The sequence below is a fragment of the Balaenoptera borealis genome (genome assembly GCF_965194805.1).
Source record: "Balaenoptera borealis genome assembly, chromosome: 11".
In the NCBI taxonomy this organism is placed as follows: domain Eukaryota; kingdom Metazoa; phylum Chordata; class Mammalia; order Artiodactyla; family Balaenopteridae; genus Balaenoptera; species Balaenoptera borealis.
In genome coordinates, this window is record NC_138868.1 from 90,514,080 (window position 1) to 90,528,971 (window position 14,892).

A 14,892-nucleotide genomic window follows, 5' to 3' on the forward strand; every position below is an offset into this window, starting at 1 on the left:
TACACTTCTGCTGCTTATCAGTATTCAGTGACTAAGTAATCTTCATCTGTAAAATGGGGCTAATAATACCTATCTCACAGGTTGTTGTGAAGACTGATGGAGATGATGTCTACAAAACATTTAGCAAGTACTCAATACCTAGCTTGCACTACATTATATCAGGTGTTCTTATTTTAGTGGTTCCACCACTGTGTTCAAATGAAAATGAAGTGCTTGTAGTTTTCTGAGCACAACGTTCTTCTTCAGGGTCTGTGCCTTTGTCTGGCGAATTCCTGCTCATTCTTTAAAATTTAAGGCAAACATCTGGTCTCCTCTGTCAAGTTAGTCATTCTCTCCTTGTGTCACCACCATGTAAATACTTCATTGTGGCACCAATCATGGGATAACTTTGAACTGAGGATCCCTTGAGGGTGGGGACCATGTTTTGTTCCTCTTGGTCTCCCTAGTCCCTGACACAAAGTAGACACAAGATAAATGATCAATTAGTGGGCATATTAAATAGGAAAAGATAAAAATTTAAGTGAAGGAAAGATGTAAGATTCTAGAGACTTTAAGTTTTTTAAAAGTTCTTGCCATTTGATCAGTAATTCTAACTCGAGGAGCTAATTAGGAAATAATCCTAATTAGAGAAAATGTACAAATATAAAAAGGTTTTTGCAGTGTTATTTACAATGTCACAAACCATAATAAAGAAGGTAAACATCTAATAATGGAGACATGATTTACATTGAAAATATTTATAACTACTTGACAAAATATTATGCAATCATTAAATATGATGGGTAGAAAAACTATACACTGACAAGGGAACATGCCAATGATATAAACATATGTGGAAAAAGAAGAATGCAAAATTAAAAGTATTATCTAAATGCACACAAACACACATGCATGTGCACATATACACACAAAAAAAGGATTGAAGAGAAATACACCAAACTGCCCAACGAAGCTTGTGTTCGGGAACATAGGTGTTTAGTGATTTATTTCCTTTACTGGAAAAGAGACCATCTCAAAATTCATCTTCTACATTTCTATAAATAATGTATTACTTTTACAAAATTTTTAAAATCATAATGTACTATTCAACATGGGCCCCTGAATTTCCCTAGGAATGTTCAGCAGCCTGGGGGCAGGATCAGAGGAACCTGATGGCTGGGCTTGCTCAGAAGTGAAGCAACTGGGGGATCCTAATTAAAGCACTGTGGGCTTGGCTCACAACAAGGTCCAGTCTGGGTATGGAAGCGTATTAAAAACCAGAAAAGAGTCATGGTCTGAGAAAATGCGGTCAGAGAGGAGACTTTTAAAGCTTTATATCTTGAAAATAAAGTCATTCTGAAAGCCAAGCTGAAACAAATGGATAGTTTTGTTTGGTCTTACTTTAAGACACTATTTTAATAAGTTAATTCATAGAAGCAGTTAGTTGAAGGAGAAATAGTAAACCAGGATGGATGGTCAAAATTGCTGGATACTGGTTCTCCAGCAATGAGAAATAGGAGCTGACTCTACAGAGGTGGCAAGCACAAAGACCCAGAAAGAGCTGCAAAAACACGGGGACCCTGGGAAGGAGCAAATGATATACACTCATGAAAGATATCACTGCATTACATTGCGGTATGAATTATAGCATAGCAACTTGTACTTGAAACAATGATTCGTATACTACAAACATGAACCTAATATCTTCCTTTAAAAAATGTCAAAATCAATGGGAAAATGTAAGTGAAAACACTTTGTAGTATGTAAAATGCTACACAATTGGTCAATTATTATTGTTAATACCCTTAGCATATGAAGATACTTATACACATAGGGCATTTTAAAATGTATCTATCCAAGCCAATTAATTTTTCATTGGCACTTAAAAGTATAATCTTCATTTATCTGGAAATTTTATTTATGTAGAATGCCTCATTTGCTAATACTGCTGAATAAAAAAGACATTATTGTCCCAAAGGGATGATGTCTCATAACTTAGAACAAATGAGTTATTCTGATTCTTTCCAGAGCAAATTTTGAGAGAGAGAGTGAACATAATAGCTCAAGGCATCTGGGAGAAGGGATGCCACAGATGTGGAAAGAAGGAGCAGAACGAGGCAGTGGGGTTGTCTAAAATCAACTTTCCTTACTCCTCACTTTTTGCTAAGTGTTGGCCAGTGACTGGCTTCCAGGCTGCAGGCCAAATTCCAAAAGGACAAGTAAATAAACAGTTAATGCTAGTTATTCTGCAAATTTGCACATGCCCACCCACACAGCACTAAATTAAACTTTCCCCAACTGAAATCAGGCTGCAGGCAAATAAGAATTGTTACCTATTCTTTCCTCATTAGGTATCCTTACTGTGACTTTGGCTCTGGGGAACATTTTGGTTATCAAGCAAGCAAATAGTTAATTTGAGCCCTTTTTCTTAAGTCAGATCCCTTCCTGACTACAGCAGCTGTACTTGCTATCCTTGAGGAGAAGTTACAGACAGTAGTGTGGTCAGATTTATACTTGTAGAAAAAAACAAGCGTACGTTCTCTGAAATGTCTTAACTTGGACCAACTTAAACTGGATTTTATTGCTGCTTGATTTCCAGAGGGCCATGTGCCTGACTGCCCAGGGGAATAGATAGTGTTCAGAATGAATATTGAAATACCGAGTCATTATTTGCTCTGGGGGACTGCCAGAGCTGCCTGCTGCCTGGGTTTTAGGGGAGCAGAATAAAGGGTACCTATTTTAAAGACCCAGAGTAAAAGTATCCTCCATAATCCTTTCCAGCAAGAACAAAACGAAGCCACTGCAAACAGTGATGAATCAAAATAATATGTATGATGAGAAAGAGCATCTTTTTATTGTGACCAAAATGTTGGCGATGGGGCCTAGGACCAGTCATTCTGAGTGGATCCCTCACCTCCCCTGCCTAAGACTTGTATGCAGATTAAATTAGTAAACAATGAATGTCAAGGGCAGTTTGAAAAGGGGACAGGGAGTACATTATCAGCCTTCCCAACAACCTCCAACCTCCTGTCTGAGTAGCTTGAGCAGAAGGGCAACTGTAGATGTGTAAAGTACATGCTTGTTTTAAATCTCACAGCATCTGAGCTGGCGCCCTCTGAATGATTAATTTATCAAAGGCAGAGGCAGCTAGGCATCTGATCGGAAGAATGGGCTAAGGCTTCCCCAGGCACTTTTCTGAAGGCTGGCAGTTATAAAGGTCATCCTGCTATTGTGGGAAGTAATTTCACGGGCCGGTGGCGATTCTGCCTTGGGTGATGATAGACAAAGTTGCAACCAGTCATGATATTGGGGATCCCCCACTATGTAGTGATGAAGGAGAGTAATTTTGTTGAATTCTGATTACTTTGGAGGAGTAATGCAAAGAAAACTAATTTTCCCCGTGGAGGTACAATGTGTACCATTTGAGGTAAAGGTGAGGCCCTCACCTGAAGTGGATCCCAGGCTCCTATTAGGAAAAAATATCCTGTTTTCCTTTCAGAAGGTAGCATTTCACTTAATTATAAAAGTATATCATAAAACATTTTTTTAAAATAAGGCCCCCTTACCTAACCCCCTGCCCTTGAAGACTACAACATGAAGTTATGGGTCCCTGTTTGGATGGGACCAGATTGGAATGTTGGGTCAGAGTGCAACATTCACGATGTATAAAAGATGGGACCTCTGATTTGAGTGAAAGCCAACACTGCAAGTGTCTGTAACCATAGTAACCAAATCAGAAGCACGTATTAATGTTAAGCAAAAACAACTGGCAGTTTGCCTAGGCATCACTTAGAAGCATTAACTTCCTAAGGTGAGCGCTGCAAATAAAAAGTCTATAGAATGATGGTTCTGCAACAGGCACCTGGTTCAGCAGCACTCATTTGTTCTCCCTGAGAAAACCACTTCATGGGCCTGCCACAGTACTGGGGGCTGCAACAGGGGCTGCAGATATAGAAGCATCACGTGAGAGCAGGGAGCAGAACCCATTCCTGGACTGATTTCTGAGATTCTGTGCCTCTTTCTTATTGAGTGTATTGCAATTACGGATTTACATCTCCCTAATATGGCCTTTATTGTAATCCAGATGCACAAGTCCACCGAAATGTTGTAATTCCCACTGTAAGTAATATCAGGGTAGGCTCAGACCCCTGTAAGGACAAGGCATTGCCTTCCCACGGAATGTATAGGGTTTCAGGGACCCTACGATGGAAGTTTGCAGATCCCCAATCTGATCAGGACTGTCAGCAAGATGTGAGAAACAGAACACAAGCTTTTAGCTTCAGAAGACCTGAGTTCAAATCTAAGTTCACTCACTCACTTCCTGCATAACTTTGGGCAGCCTGTTTCAGGTTCAGTTACTCTATCTCTCAAATGGGGTAGTTTCCACCTTAATGAGTTCACAGGATTAAATGAGATACTATATCACAGGGTACTTGCCTTGCCCCACTAGAAATAAGCACTTTTTTCTGTGCCCTCATAGCCCATTTTATTACATTTATATCTCTTAAAAGGCACCCTGCAGTTTGGCTCTTCATACTTTTACATATGTCTAACTCATTAAATTATGAGCTCTTTGAAGGTAGAAATAGTACCTTATATTCATTTCTTGTATCTCTAATCCTGAACCTAGTTCATTTATATGAATTAGCACATTTATATAATTTGTATTATAAGGAGTTCAATAAATACACATTTAACTGAGTTTAATTCAATTAAGTTGAGTTGAATTGAACTTGCTATCTTATCTTCCCCTCAACTACCACTTCCAGCTGGGAGTATCTTCACTGAGCAGTAGGCAGTGCTGAGCAGCTTGGGCAAGGGGGAATCTGGAATGGATTCAATCAGAGTTTGGGGTGGGTTTGAAGCAGCAAACCATAGCATTGTAGGAGCTGTGTCTGCCATGACTTTCTGTACAGGATGAGGGAGTAGAGTCAAATCCAAACATTGGAGCCATGCTTATGGTGCTGTTACTATTTTTCTTACCTAGCTGAGATGACCCTTTCAATAGTTCCACTTTTCCTAATTTGTTTCTCAACTTCTAGACCCAGGATGTTTTCTCTAAGAAAAACTGTATCCATTGGATAAGAGGTGAAAGATCGGAAATGACTTTGGGGATGATAAGTAAATTTGTATCATCCTCTTAATACTTATTTTTATATTATGAATTTTTTAGAGAAGATATATGCCCTCTATCTTTCACTTGTGAATCACTGAGATTTTATACTGGAAAGAGTATTTGTAAACTTCAAAAGACTTTACTGAGTTAAGTTGCTATTATAAGAATAAAAGTGTAGCATGGGTTCAGTTGCCTCTGTTCCATCACTTTTAACTTAAAGAATTTGTAAACTTGGATTCAGGTCCTGGAGCCAGCTCCTGTGTGCAGCTGTCAGGAATGTCATAGCTGAGTCCGGGTGTTCTGTGGGGCCATCCTCCCATCCCCAGGATCTCCTCTCCATTGCCTGGGCCACCCATTAATTGGATCTTTGCCTGCCTCATACCGATTATGCTCTCAAGCATAGGACAAATCTAAACCAAGTTCCTTTTGGTGTTTTTAGGGGTTAGATATTCTTGACTTTGCAATCATGTGGTACTTCATTATCTTGTATGAGCACTGCTTTTGTGGCCAGCATCACCTCAGGAAGTGCAGAGCACCCTGGCTAAAAGTGAGTCCTGGAGTGTTTCCAGTTCTTCTGAAAGGGAAGTTGATGCTGTAGTAGTACCTGGCATTCCAAACTCTGCAATGCAAGAAATTCTATCTTTCAAAAACAGGGGTCATAATAACAGCAAACACTTCTATAGTACTTTCTATGTGCCAGGAACCATTCTAAATTATTTCTGTTACACCTATTTAGTTAATTCATACTAGGACCCTGTGAGGTAGGTTATTTTTAGTAACCCAGTACTACACATAATGAGTCTGGGGTACAGAGAAATAAATGCCTCGCGCAAGGTTATATAGCTATGCAGTAGTAGTGGCAGCATCCGAACCCAGATAGGAAGGTTCCAGACTCTTACTTACAAGGCTATTCATTGAAAGGGGGTGTAGAAAAGCAAAAGACACAAATTCCAAAATCTCATTATAGCAAGTAATTTCAACTATTTCCCCTCATTAAGACTTTTTCTGTCTCCGGACTTCTCTGGGGCCAGCAGCTGGCCGGCCAGGGGCCCGGGCCCGCGGGCTCAGCCGACTACCATGGGCTCTGGGTCAAACCAGCAGTTTGCAGGTGGCGGCGCCGAGGCGCCTGAGGAGCCGCAGGAGGATGCGGCCAGGGTGCCCGTGGAGCCGCAGCTGCTGCACGGCGCTGGCATCTGTAAGTGGTTCAACTTGCGCATGGGATTCGGCTTCCTGCCCATGACCGCCCGCGCGGGGGTCGCACTCGACCCCCAGTGGATGTCTTTGTGCACCAGAGTAAGCTGCACATGGAGGGCTTCCGGAGCCTGAAGGACGGTGAGGCCGTGGAGTTCACCTTTAAGAAGTCCGCCAAGGGCCTGAATCTCTCCGAGTCACCGGCCCTGGTGGGGTGTTCTGTATTGGGAGCAAGAGGCGGCCCAAAGGGAAGAACATGCAGAAGCGCAGATCAAAGGGAGACAGGGGCTACAACTGTGGAGGTCTAGACCATCATGGCAAGGAATGCAAACAGCCACCCAGCCCAAGAAGTGCCACTTCTGCCAGAGCATCAACCATATCGTAGTCTCGTGTCCACTGAAGGCCCAGCAAGCTCTCAGCTCACAGAGAGGGCCAGCCTACTTTCGGGAAGAGGAAGAAGAGACCCACAGCCCTGCCATGCTCCCAGAGGCCCAGAATTGAGCCACAGTGGGTGGGGGCTATCCTTCTGTGATCAGAAAGTTTTGAGGAACAGGCCTCAATTGGCAGAGTGGAGGAAGTGGGGACAGGGTGGGGAGGGGCAGCTGGCACTGCTGTATATCTCAGGCTGGGGGCCAAAGCGTCACCCCCTCTTCCCTCTTGGTGGGAAGGGGTGAGGCAAAGGAACTCCAATTATACTCTATCCAAATACACCTGAGGGCTTTGGGAGGTAACCCTCCCTGCATGCTTTATCTGAGTCTCCAAGCCCAGAATCTCCAGCTTTTGGAAGTGGCCTGGATAGGGAAGTTGTTTTACTCTTAAAGAAAGATAGGGAATAATATTTCCCATGCTAGAGTGAAAAGATTAAGCATGAGACCAGATTGATGGACCCAACCCACAAGCCACTACCTTCTGTGGGAGGAAATACCTCAGGGGTAAGGCAGGGTTTTCCGCATCTTGTCTCCTCATAACCCCCTCCTGGGATAGAGTGCTGAGAACTGTCCCAAGCAGTGGGTTGTGATGCTAGGCAAAAGGGGGGTTGAGGGAACAGCTGCAGACCTGCTGCTTCTAAGCTCACTCCCACCCCATTCTGGGCCAATACAATTTTATTTATTGGCTCCCTTGGATGACTGTACCTTGGGTCTCACTTTCTCCAGGATGCCAACTGCGCTAGCTGTGTGCGAATGACGTATCTTGTGCATTTTAACTTTTTTTTTCATAATATAAATATTCTTGTTTTGTATTTTTGTGTATTCTAATCTAAGGCCCTCATTCCTGCACTGTGTTCTCAGGTACGTGAGCAATCTCAGGGATAAGTCGGCAGCAGCTCCGGGTCTGCACAGCGGGAATACTTTCTGTTGCTGTATCACCAGAAGGAACAACTATTTGGAGCGTATAACCTATTGAACTACCTCATTTTTGCCAATTAGAGCTGGATTTTCGGCCATAGTGTCCTCTTTAAACCCCTCCATCTTCAGTGTTTCATGGGAGACTAGGTTTTCACTTGGTTGCCCCATGACTGGTCTCCTTCTATTGAAAGACTGGAAATTGGTCTGAACAGGAAAAGGTGATGCAGAGAGGTTAGGAGAGGCTGGGCCAGGTAAAAGGTGCAGAGAGGGGAAGCCAAGATTAGGTAAAGGCCATCTGTATGTGTGATAAAGGATTCCTGTCCCAGACCTCTAGTCCCAGGGCACAGGGCTCTCCGTACATACCAGATGCATCCTTCACTGGACTGGGCTAGGCCTACCATGCACAACAGGGTGTACTGTGGCCCATGCCCATACCATGCAAAGTTTTGTCACCTAAGTTTTTTCTCCTAACATCCTTCTGGTGGTGATCAGTAATCAAATGGCAAAAGGAAAAAAATTCTTCCCCTCTCCCTTTCTTCTTTACTCCTTACCATGTTTATTTACTGAATCTGAATTTTTACTAGGAATTGAACTCATAATGGAATATGAGCATAAATAATGTCCACAAACAATTCACAGCCTATAGGGGACAATAGACATATAAGTAGTAGGTAATGTATTAGAGTAGAAATACAATATAAAGAAAATTGTTCTTTGCAGAAGCACTGAAGAAGCATGGTTAATTCTGCCTGGAGTTCCAGGAAGACAGAAAGACAAAGAGAAGAAACAAGGATTTGGGAAAAGTTCAGAAGTAGATACGGATTAACTCCCAATAATTGAAAGTCCTTTCACTTTAATAGGTGTTTACACAGAATCTATTATGAAACTAGCATCATGTTAGCAGCGAAATGAATATGAAGGATAATATGACAAGGTCCCTACCTCAATAAGTGTACAATCTTACTGAGGGGATAAAAGCTGTAAAGTCGTCCCTCAGTATCTGCAGGAATTGGTTCCAGGACTCCCCTCGAATCCCAAAATCCACAGATGCTCAAGCCCCTTTTATAAAATGGCATAGTACAATCAGCAATTTATATCTGTGATTTTTGACCCACGGTTGGTTGAATCCAGGGATGTGCAACTCACAGATAGGGAAAACAGATTATATACATAAAATTATCAGAAGTCTATGATAAAGTGCCAAATGCATCATGTAAACAAGAAATGCAATAGAAGATGAGAGAAGGGAGCTGTAAGTATGGAGTTAGGCAGTCACAAAGAATTTCATGGAAATAGGACCTCACTATGTGTGTTCTGTGTACTAACCTTACTATGACTCCATCTTATTTACCTATCTTAATTTTCCCTTCACTGAAACTTTTCCTTTTTTTTTTCCATTTTGGTACATTTATTTTTATAAACCAATTTAAATCCTTTTTTTTTCTTTTATAAAAGTGTAAGGAAGGAAAAGAGAGAGAGGGAGGGAGAGAAGAAGAAAGGGAAGAATCTCTATTGGCCTTTGAACCTTATGATGCTCTGAGCCACTCAATCCAATAGCATATTGTTATGTAAACACTATAGTAAAGCAAAGTGGATAAGAACCTAAGCTTAAGAGCTTGACTTCAGGGGTTCAACTCTCAGCTCTGCCACTTATAGGTGTGTGACCTTTGACAAGTTATTTGTGTCTTGAAAAAGTCTTGAAGAGAGAAGTTGGAAACTATTTTCTATATTTAGATTTTGAAAGTTTTTGTGTATTTTGCTTTTCTGTGCCCCTTATTTCATAAACCACATATTGAGGACCCAGTTTCCTCATCTATAAAATGGAAATAGTAATAGTACTTTCCTCAATAGGTATATTGAGAGGATTAAATGAGTTAATTACATTAACAAGCTTAGAGCAGCCTCTACACAAAATTATTATTCATTAGTCATTTGACAGTTGTTTCCTGAATATTCACTATATTCCAAGAACTGAGCTACATCTTGGGAATATGTAAATAAACAACTTACAAACCCTGTACTCAAGGATTTCACAATCTATTGGGAGGAACACTAAACAAATAATTTTAATATAGCTTGATATTTGCTAAATTAGCTGCATGCACAAGCATATCTTCATATTTTACTTTTACTAATGTAGCATAAAATGCATTAACTTTTTACTAGTTAAAACTGAGCTTGCAGTCAACTGAAACTTCTGGATTTTCTCATATGAAGCATTGCTTATTCAAGTCTTTTCCTTCCTGTACTATGCAATCAAAAATTTTATATACATAATTGTTTTCTGCATTACATTTTATCTGCTTTAAGCTTATTGTTTCAACTTGTTAGGAATGCTTTAAATCTAAGTGTCATCCCTGCCCTAAGTCTTCCTCCCAGGTTTGTATTATCTGTAGATTTGATGAGCATGCCTTCCACATCTTCACTAGGTTTCTGGAAGAGGACAGACATGGACACAGCCTGTTGGCACCATGAAATAATTCCCTTCATGTTAGTACCTAGTTATTAATCACCTTTTTTATATACAACCAACTGTAAATTTTAGCTACTGTGTTATCATTCAGGTTACGTTTTTCCCCATCCCACCCCCTTCCTAGCTCCTAAATTGTGAGCTCCTCCAGGTTAGGAACACAAAACTCTGTGTCCATAGGGCCTAGTATAATTCCTGACATATAACAGATGATCAATAAATAGTTGTTGAATAAATGAATGAAACCATCTATTCTATTTGGTTTGGGTTCAAGTTTTATCCAGGATATTCCTTTGCTAAATTGCAATAACTATTCCAGGCCAAGTATGTGATCACCCTTTAGAATCTATTAAGTTATGGGTTAATATTATTAATAATAATAATTTTAGACATTAACTTAAGAAAGATAGTGTAATGTTCATGGATAACAAAGAGAAAATAGAGCTTAATTTCTGTTTTACTTTTGCCTTTTCAAGGAAAATTATCTCCATGATGAGAAAGATAGAATAAAATGGATAAAGTAGATGCAGAGATTCTAAGAAATCATCTGGCTACTCCCAATCAGTTCAAGTTCCTCAGCCAGGGATTAAAGCCAGGGAACTCAGAAATCTTGCAAGGAAAATCATTGTGTTCATACCAGTGAGCTCTAAGAGAAGTAAAGAAGGGGTCTTAAAAGACATAGTAAGTGAAGGTAAGTAGCATTCTAGTTTTCTAAAGGGGAAAGAAAGTGGATTGGCATTTTGTTTATTTTTAATTTATTCTCTTTGTCCAAATTTGATATCAAGGTTATTTAATATTGTAAAATGACTTGGGAATTTTTCTCTTTTTTTCTATTGTCTTGAAGACTTTGTATAAAACTGAAATGATCTGTTCTTTAGAGTTTTGTAGAACTAATAAAATCATCTGGTAAGATGTCTTCAATCAAGGGAGGTGGTTGATTACTGATAGAATTTTTTGAAAATTACAGGACTATTTAGGTTTTCTATTTCTCCTTGAGGAATATGGTCATTTTGTATATGTTTAAATTTTATGGGCAAAATGTAAATATATTATTCTTTCACTAAGTCTGCTATATTGTATTATAACCACTTTTTATTCCTAAGATTTTGTTTGTTTTACCTTTTTTTCATGATCAGTTTCAGCAGAGGCATGTTTATTAATTTTTGGTTACATTAATCTAAATTATTATATATTTATGCTCTGTTTTTCTAGTCTCTGCTTTTATTATCTTATTACTTTTACTTTCTTTAGATTAGCTCTGTTGTTCCTTTTCTAACACAAGATTTACCCTTAGCACATCCAATTTCACTTTTTTTTAATGAAGTATTTAAAGCTATAAAATTCTCTATGCCCCCTATTTTAGCTATATCCCACACATTTTAAATTATATTATTTTTATTATTATTCAGTTCTAAGTGTTTGATAAGTATTTGGGGGGTAAGATTAGTTTGTACTTTAATTACACTGTAGACACATGATATAATCTGTATGATACTGATCCTTTGATAGTTGAGGGTTTTTGTTTTTTGCTTTTGTTTTGCCTAAAGTGTGGTCAATATCTGTAAATGATCCATATCTACTTGAAAAAAAACACAGTTCATCCTCCTTATTTGCAGATTCTGCAGTTGTGAATTCACCTACTCACTAAAATGTACTTGTAATGCCAAGATCAATACCTATGGTGCTTTCACAGCCATTCGTGAACATGCACAGAGCAGTGAAAACTTTGAATTGCACAACGTGTACGTTCCGACTTGAGGTCAAACTAGGTGACACTCTGCCTTCGTATTTCAGCTCCCATAGTCTAATTGTCTTTTCACTGTCTACTTAGTGTCACGTTTTTGCATTTTAGTGCTTTTTGGTGGTGATTTTTCTATCTAAAACAAGCCTCCAAGCATAGTGCTAAAGGGCTGTCTGGTGTTCCTGAGGACAAGAAAGCTGTGATGTGCCTTAAGGAGAAAACGTGTGTAAGATAAGCTTTGTTCAGGTGAAAGTTATAGTGCTTTTGCCGTTGAGTTCAATGTGTATATTAAATAAGGTGTCTTTAAACAGAAACACACATAAAACAAGGCTCTGTATTATTGATCAGTAGATGAAAAAGTCATGATCAGAGGTTCTCAGAACTTAACTGTGGAAGCCTCGTAGATAGCCTCATCCACCAGAGGGCAGACAGCAGAAGCATGAATAACTACAATCCTGCAGCCTGTGGAATGAAAACTACATTCATAGAAAGATAGACAAGATGAAAAGGCAGAGGGCTATGTACTAGATGAAGGAACAAGATAAAACCCCAGAAAAACAACTAAATGAAGTGGAGATAGGCAACCTTCCAGGAAAAGAATCAGAATAATGATAGTGAAGATGGTCCAGGACTTTGAAAAAAGAATGGAGGCAAAGATCGAAAAGATGCAAGAAATGTTTAACAAAGACCTAGAAGAATTAAAGAACAAACAAACAGAGATGAACAATATAATAACTGAAATGAAAACTACACTAGAAACAATCAATAGCAGAATAACTGAGGCAGAAGAATGGATAAGTGACCTGGAGAAACAGAATGGTGGAATTCACTGCTGTGGAACAGAATAAAGAAAAAAGAATGGAAAGAAATGAAGACAGCCTAAGAGACCTCTGGGACAACATTAAATGTAACAACATTTGAATTAGAGGGGTCCCAGAAAGAGAAGAGAGAGAGAAAGGACCTGAGAAAATATTTGGAGAGATTATACTTGAAAACTTCCCTAACATGGGAAAGGAAATAGCCACCCAAGTCCAGGAAGCGCAGAGAGTCCCATACAGGAAAAACCCAAGGAGAAACACGCCGAGACACATAGTAATCAAATTGGCAAAAATTAAAGACAAAGAAAAATTATTGAAAGCAGCAAGGGAAAAACGACAAATAACATACAAGGGAACTCCCATAAGGTTAACAGCTGATTTCTCAGCAGAAACTCTACAAGCCAGAAGGGAGTGGAATGATATACTTAAAGTGATGAAAGGGAAGAATCTACAACCAAGCTTACTCTACCCGGCAAGAATCTCATTCAGATTCGATGGAGAAATCAAAAGCTTTACAGACAAGCAAAAGCTAAGAGAATTCAGCACCACCAAACTAGCTCTACAACAAATGCTAAAGGAACTTCTCTAAGTGGGAAACACAAGAGAAGAAAAGGACCTACAAAAACAAACCCAAAACAATTAAGAAAATGGTAATAAGAACATACATATCAATAATTACCTTAAACATGAATGGATTAAATGCTCCAACCAAAAGACACAGGCTCGTTGAATGGATACAAAAACAAGACCCATATATATGCTGTCTACAAGAGACCCACTTCAGACCTAGGGACACATACAGACTGAGAGTGAGGGGATGGAAAAAGATATTCCATGCAAATGGAAATCAAAAGAAAGCTGGAGTAGCAATACTCATATCAGATAAAATAGACTTTAAAATAAAGAATGTTATAAGAGATAAGGAAGGACACTACATAATGATCAAGGGATCAATCCAAGAAGAAGATATAACAATTATAAATATATATGCACCCAACATAGGAGCACCTCCATACATAAGGCAACTGCTAACAGCTATAAAAAAGGAAATTGACATTAACACAGTAATAGTGGGGGACTTTAACACCTCACTTACACCAATGGACAGATCATCCAAACAGAAAATTAATAAGGAAACACAAGCTTTATATGACACAATAGACCAGATGGAGTTACTTGATATTTATAGGACATTCCATCCAAAAACAGCAGATTACACTTTCTTCTCAAGTGTGCATGGAACATTCTCTGGGATAGATCACATCCTGGGTCACAAATCAAGCCTCCATAAATTTAAGAAAATTGAAATCATATCAAGCATCTTTTCTGACCACAACGCTATGAGATTAGAAATGAATTAAAGGGAAAAAATGTAAAAAACACAAACACATGGAGGTTAAAAACTACGTTACTAAATAATCAAGAGATCACTGAAGAAATCAAAGAGGAAATCAAAAAATACCTAGAGACAAATGACAATGAAAAGATGACAATCCAAAACCTATGGGATGCAGCAAAAGCAGGTCTAACAGGGAAGTTTATAGCTATACAATCCTACCTCAAGAAACAAGAAAAATCTCAAATAAACAATCTAACCTTACACCTAAAGGAACTAGAGAAAGAAGAACAAACAAAACCCAAAGTTAGCAGAAGGAAAGAAATCATAAAGATGAGAGCAGAAATAAATGAGATAGAAACAAAGAAAAAAATAGCAAAGATCAATAAAACTAAAAGCTGTCTTTGAGAAGATAAACAAAATTGATAAACCATTAGCCAAACTCATCAAAAAAAAAAAAGAGGGAGAGGACTCAAATCAATAAAATTAGAAATGAAAAAGGAGAAGTTACAGCAGACACCACAGAAAGACACCTAAGAGACTACTACATGCAACTCTATGCCAATAAAATGGACAACCTGGAAGAAATGGACAAATTCTTAGAAAGGTATAACCTTCCAAGACTGAACCAGGAAGAAATAGAAAATATGAACAGACCAATCACAAGTAATGAATTGAAACTGTGATTAAAAATCTTCCAACAAACAGAAGTCCAGGACCAGATGGCTTCACAGGTGAATTTTATCAAACATTCAGAGAAGAGCTAACACCCATCCTTCTCAATCACTTCCAAAATATTTCAGAGGAAGGAACACTCCCAAACTCAGTCTATGAGGCCACCATCACGCTGATACCAAAACCAGACAAAGATACTACAACAAAAGAAAATTACAGA

At 39.0% G+C, this 14,892-nt stretch overlaps 1 pseudogene across 1 annotated transcript in view; it reads left to right on the forward strand.

Annotated features, from left to right (window-relative positions):
- The window catches only part of LOC309606456 (protein lin-28 homolog A pseudogene), a 239,693-nt pseudogene extending 225,174 nt beyond the window's left edge, over positions 1–14,519 (forward strand). Inside the window, exon 2 of the transcript XR_014249650.1 lies at positions 1–14,519. This exon is cut by the window's left edge and continues 48,865 nt beyond it. The product of XR_014249650.1 is annotated as a protein lin-28 homolog A pseudogene (transcript).
- The last annotated feature ends 373 nt before the right edge of the window (positions 14,520–14,892 follow it).